Source organism: Hyperolius riggenbachi, chromosome 2, assembly GCF_040937935.1.
Source record: "Hyperolius riggenbachi isolate aHypRig1 chromosome 2, aHypRig1.pri, whole genome shotgun sequence".
Lineage (NCBI taxonomy): Eukaryota > Metazoa > Chordata > Amphibia > Anura > Hyperoliidae > Hyperolius > Hyperolius riggenbachi.
Window position 1 is genome coordinate 43,963,391 of NC_090647.1, and position 7,012 is coordinate 43,970,402.

A 7,012-nucleotide genomic window follows, 5' to 3' on the forward strand; every position below is an offset into this window, starting at 1 on the left:
CCTGGATTGGAAATGACTACGCAACACTCCAGGACCCCAACCAAGTAACATGACCAATGAACATCTGGGATGGTGTTGCGTTTCCGGGCCCTGTTTATTGAACCTCTCATCTGTATTACATTTATGACTGCATGGCGGCAAAAAGCATTGCTGCTATATCCGCACGCTTTTTGTCCACATGCAAGGCCTGGGTTGTTGTGTCTCACAAAGCGTGGCCTTCTCCTCCTGCGCCTGCTCCTGTTCCATCACGTCTGCTGCTGCTGGGTTAGCGTTGCCGCGTGGTCCCTGTTTATTGAACCACTTATCTTTATTACATTTATGACTGCATGGCGGTACAAAGCATGCTATCCGCACGCTTCTTGCCCTCATGCAAGGCCTGGGTTGTTGTGTCTCACAAAGCGTGGCCTTCTCCTCCTGCGCCTCCTCCTGTTCCATCACGTCTGCTGCTGCTGGGTTAGCGTTGCCGCGTGGTCCCTGTTTATTGAACCACTTATCTTTATTACATTTATGACTGCATGGCCGTACAAAGCCTGCTATCCGCACGCTTCTTGCCCTCATGCAAGGCCTGGGTTGTTGTGTCTCACAAAGCGTGGCCTTCTCCTCCTGCGCCTGCTCCTGTTCCATCACGTCTGCTGCTGCTGGGTTAGCGTTGCCGCGTGGTCCCTGTTTATTGAACCACTTATCTTTATTACATTTATGACTGCATGGCGGTACAAAGCCTGCTATCCGCACGCTTCTTGCCCTCATGCAAGGCCGGGGTTGTTGTGTCTCACAAAGCGTGGCCTTCTTCTCCTCCTGCGCCACCCTCCTCCTGTTCCATCACGTGTGCTGCTGCTGGGTTAGCGTTACCGGTCCCTTTTCCTGGAACCTCTTATATGTATTACATTTATGACTGCATGCCGACAAAAAACATGTTACCTGTGCAAAGAAAACAGACATTTCCCGCATTTAAAAGACAGTTTTCCCTTTGAAACTTTAAAATCGATTTTCTCAAAAACTATAAGCTCTTTTTGCTAATTTTTTTTTCCTCTTGTACCCACTCCCAAGGTGCACATACCCTGCAAATTTGGGGTATGTAGCATGTAAGGAGGCTTTACAAACCACAAAAGTTCGGGTCCCCATTGACTTCCATTATGTTCGGAGTTCGGGTCGAACACCCGAACATCGCGGCCATGTTCGGCCTGTTCGGCCCGAACCCGAACATCTAGATGTTCGCCCAACACTAGTCAGCAGGCACATTGTCGCCAATAAGACTGCACTCACTCCTAGAGCCCCACTCCCCCTTATAAAAGGCAAGGTTCTCCTGTCATTTTACTCACTCGTCTGCCTACAGTAATTACTTAAGGGACAGCTGCTGACAGACTCTGCTAGGGAGAGCTTAGTTAGGCTCTTGTAGGCTTGTTTCTAGCTGATTGTTATTCCTTATTCCTTATCTCACTCCCTGCTCCCGGAGACAAGGTCTTGTCTTCTAGAGAATTGTAGTATTTCAAAAGCCAGCTTACATACCTTGGTCAGGAATTTAACCCAGGTCTGAGTGCGTGGTAGGTAGCTCTCTTCACCACTATACCACATGCTAAAGCAAGCCTAGCATGTACCATTGTGACATATCCAAGAGAAAAATGAGCTTGCTTAAGGAATTGTAGGATGTCAAAAGCCAACTCACATTGGCCAGGAATAGAACCCAGTACGACCGCTCTGTAGGCTGCTATCCTAACCTTATACCACCAACACAACACACTGCAATGCTACATGCTTAAGCCAGCCTAGCATGTACCATTGTGATATATCCAAGAGAAAAATGAGCTTGCTTAGTGAAATGTAGGATTTCAAAAGCCAGCTTATATACATTGGCTGGGAATCAAACCCAGGTCTAGTGCTCGGTAGGCTGCTATCCTAACCATTATACCACTAACACAACACACTACAATGCTACATGCTGAAGCTAGCCTAGCATGTACCATTATGATATATCCAAGAGAAAAATGAGCTTGCTTAAGGATTTGTAGTATGTCAAAAGCCAACTCACATTGGCCAGGAATAGAACCCAGGCCTACCACTCTGTAGGCTGCTATCCTAACCATTATACCACTAACACAACACACTACAACGCTACATGCTGAAGCTAGCCTAGCATGTACCATTATGATATATCCAAGAGAAAAATGAGCTTGCTTAAGGATTTGTAGTATGTCAAAAGCCAACTCACATTGGCCAGGAATAGAACCCAGGCCTACCACTCTGTAGGCTGCTATCCTAACCATTATACCACCAACACAACACACTACAATGCTACATGCTGAAGCCAGCCTAGCTTGTACCATTGTGATATATCGAAGAGAAAATTGGCCTTGCTTAGGGAATTGTAGGATTTCAAAAACCAGCTTACATACATTGGCTGGGAATTGAACCCAGGTCTAGTGCTTGGTAGGCTGCTATCCTAACCATTATACCACCAACACTACATGCTGAAACTTCTTGGAGCAGACTTCCTTCCTTCCTCCAAAAGACACACATACATACCCAATAAAATCATTCAACAGCAACTGCGTGCACGTTCTTCATGGTACACAGTCTCTGTGGCACAATTGGTTAGCGTGTTTGGCTGTTAACTGCAAGGCTTGTGGTTCAAACCCACCTAGGCATGACCTCGCTTTTTGTGTTCAACAGTTGTCTGAAGAGAACCCCAGATAGCCATGTAGATTCACCTCTCTCTCTCTCTCTTCTCTCTCTCTTCTCTCTCTCTTCTCTCTCTCTTCTCTCCCTCTCTCTCCCTCTCTCCTCTCTCTCTCTCTCTCTCTCTCTCTCTCTCTCTCTCTCTCTCTCTCTCTCTCTCTCTCGGATGGTCACCGCTTTCCACGGAATTGTATTTTCCGCAATTTTGGGTGAAATTGGTCATTCCGTTTCCTCGGAACGGAATTGCCTTTTCAATCCAGCGGAATTCCGAAATTGCCTGTGAAATTCTGCCGGTATCCGTTGATGGTTTTAAGCTGAAAATTCACTTCAATGGCATCAAGTCCTAGAGAGAGAGAGTGAGAGAGAGAGCTCATTTTTCTCTTGGGTATATCACAATGGTACATGCTAGGCTGGCTTTAGCATGTAGCATTGTAGTGTGTTGTGTTGGTGGTAGAATGGAGAGAGAGAGCTCATTTTTCTCTTGGGTATATCACAATGGTACATGCTAGGCTGGCTTTAGCATGTAGCATTGTAGTGTGTTGTGTTGGTGGTAGAATGGTTAGGATAGCAGCCTACAGAGCGGTAGGCATGGGATCTATTCCTGGCCAACGTGAGTTGGCTTTTGACATACTACAAATCCTTAAGCAAGCTCATTTTTCTCTTGGATATATCATAATGGTACATGCTAGGCTGGCTTCAGCATGTAGTGAAATGGTGGTGGTATAGTGGTGAAGTGAGCTACCTACCACGCACTCAGACCTGGGTTCAATCCCTGGCCAAGGTATGTAAGCTGGCTTTTGTAATACTGCAATTCCCTGGAAGACAAGACCCTCCTCCCTCCGCGAGGAGGGAGTACACCGCCTGAAGTTGTAAAGCAGTGTAGGCCTGCAATTGAACATTCAATGAGATTTGTGACCTTAAAACACTGCTTTGTGTCAAATCCAGAATTTTTTCTGGGACTTTTGATTTGTATTGCACTCAACGATGTCTTCCTCCAGGTATTGGACCCCTTGAAACATATTTTCTATCATTTTTCTAGTCAGCAGAAATGTTTCTAAATTTTTAAGTTCGCCTCCCCATTGAAGTCTATTGTGGTTCGCGAAAGTTTGCGCGAATCGAACCTTCCACGAAAGTTCATGAACGGGGTTCGCGAACTGAAAATCAGAGGTTCGCGACATCTCTAACCACAGCCCTGGTGGTGCCTAACCCCAAGACTCCCCCTGGTGGTGCCTAACCCTAAGACCCCCCTGGTGGTGCCTAACCCTAAGACCACCCCTGGTGGTGCCTAACCCAGGGCTGGCTATACCATAAGGCACTGTAGGCACATGCCTACAGGCATCTGTAAATGGAAAGGCGGCTTACTTACCTCCCCTTCTTCCCTATGCAGAGTCCCGAGCAAAGCATAAATGAGTGGTTACTCTCCCAGCTCTCAGCATTCCACTGATCTCCCTTCAGCACCACTAGCTACTTAATACTGATTGTACCTCTGGATACCAAATGCTAAGGGACACCTGTAGCTACCTATGACAGGAAAGTGAAGTAAGAGAGAAGTGACAGCTAGGCCAGCCAGCATACTTGCAGTGCAGTTCGGCGGGGGTTTGAAGGTTCATGAAGGGTGAAGTCTAGTGTAACAAGACATCTGTGCCTATAGGCTCCAGTAATGTAAACCCTGAGACTCTCCCTGGTGATGCCTAACCCTAAGACCCCCCCCCCCCCCCTGAAGGTGCCTAACCCTAAGACCCCCCCAGGTGGTGCCTAACCCTAAGACCCCCCTGGCTGGTGCCTAACCCCTATGACCCCCCCCCCCCCCCCTTGGAGGTGCGTAACACTACCCACCGCACAAACACCATTACAAATGTAAAGTTTGCACATACAAATGATATAATATTTGATAGTGTACCATTTGTACATAGAAACAAAATAATATAAATACAACGTGGCAAGTTTCAAAACACTATATTTAAAAAACGTTTATGTTGTTATGTTGAAAACGGTATTTATCAGGCTCCCCAATTTCTACTTTGTTCACCGTATTATTAATATACAGTAATATTTGCATTAGAGCCTATGTGATGCCCCCCAAGTCATTCGGTAGCTGTAGGCACCTAAATTTCCTGCTACCAATACCTGCTATCGTCAATAGTTAACCTGAGGCCCGAAAACCTGAAAAACCAATGGTGATGCTTTATTATGATTGATTATTAGCGCCACCATGTGTTGTGGAGCTGCTCTGTTGTCTATATAGCACCATGATCTTTGGAGGAAGCGTACAGTAAATACACACAGATTATGCATGCAGCCAGGGAAATTCAGACAATGCAGAGCTGAACATGTACATAGAGATGGGACAGAGATATATACTGTATGTACAGCAGCACCAGGAAACACTGCGGCAGAGCCCTGCCCTTTCTAGCTAACAGTAGAGTGGAGTGAATTTACTATAGTTACTATAATTTGACTAACTTGCACTGCAATTCTTAAAGGAAAACTGAAGTGAGAGGGATATGGATCATCTGCCTCTAATACTTTTAGCCATATACCCTGAACAAGCATGCAGCAGATCAGGTGTTTCTGACAATGTTGTCAGATCTGACAAGAGTAGCTGCATGCTTGTTTCAGGGGTTTGATTCAGACACCACTGCAGCCAAATAGATCAGCAGGGGTGCCAAGCAACTGGTATTGTTTAAAAGGAAAGTAATATGGCAGCCTCCATATTCTTTACACTTCAGTTGCCCTTTAAAAACGTTTCTGCTGATTGCCAGCCTGAAGAACTATCTCAAGGCCTGGTAAATGGCTGGCATAGCGTCAGACAGGTGGTCCGTGGTGAAATTTGGAGGGAGATGCAGATGAAAGTTATCTTGACTGGGTACTATGTTTTTGATTTTAAGAAATCTTCTGTAGCCTCATTTTATCTTACCTCATGTCCGAAATGTGGGTTTACATCCCCGGATCTATTTCATTTGCTTTGGAGCTGTATTAAAATACAACATTTTTGGAAAACAGTAACGAAACTTTGTTTTCCGGTGACAAAAATAACAAGATCCTTAAACCCAAAGTTAATGCTTTTTCATTATGACTCTACCCTAAAAGGCAATTCGACCAATTCTTTAAAACCCTTGAAGCATTTATTTTTTCTAGCAGCGAAAAAATGTATATTAACACTTTGGATACATTCTGAATGTCCCTCACATAGACAAGTTCTTGGAAAAATGCGCTCTCTAATGTACATTGCTAAATTTGACGCTGAACAAACTAAATCCAAATCTACTCATAAGTTTTTCAAAATTTGGCGCAATTTTATAATTACATTTGCTCCTAAAGCAGAATTGCAAAAAATAATGCGCCCTTTTACCTATACCACTTGGTATCTTAGGAAGAAAATAGCAGGAACTTTGGGTCCTTTGGGAAATTGAGGATGATATTTAATAAGGTTAGAAATAATCTATGCCCTTTCACTATTAGCTTATGAATATTTGCTGATGAAAGCTTTTGCACAAATAAATACCTACTGGATCTTTGTTGGTTGTGACGTGTGATTAGATAGCTAGATATGTTTCTTTTATTAGCTGCTCCTAGTTTTACTCGAGATCTATCCTTTTTTGATGGTAGTGAGAGTGCCGTCAACTTACCGGTAAGTGGAGTATGTTAATTATGGGGTTATATGAGGTCCCAGGTTATGGGGAGGGAAAAGAATGGGTGGGTTTGGGGTGGATTTTATAGAACCTGGGTCCGCTGATGTTCTGTTGGGGAGGGAAATAATAAAAAAGAGAAGGGCAAACTGGCTGGTTAAGCTCTAAGATGATACTCTTTTGCCTTTCTTAGAATGTATTTACTACAAAATAGTATGTAAAACTCTGATGGAATGTTTTCTTTTCCTTTGTCATCTTACCTGTTCTGGTATTTTTGTATGTTATTTGCTCTTCAAAATAAAATGATTTATAAAAAAAAAAAAAAAAAGCGTTTCTGCTGTAAGGTGGAAAAAAGTTTGTGACCTGGGTCATAGCAGAAGACAATGGAGTGGTTGATAAGATAGAGAATTAAAGATTGTTCTACTGTAACCACATGCGGCATTCTGGCACTCTATACAGTGAAAAACTTTATTTCATTTTGACAGCAGAGGGAGAGGGCTTCGGCAATGGGAGAGTGGTGCGAACGGCAAAAGTGACGGGTCCGCGCGGTGTGACGTCGGTGAGCCCCGATTCCCATTAATGATACAATATTTTCATCACAATCGATGTGAAATGATTCTTTGGTCGATTGGAAAAGGCAAAAATATCGATCCGAAAGTTGGATTTTATGATTGAATTGAAATGTAAAGCCTTCTTAAATCGCTCCGGTA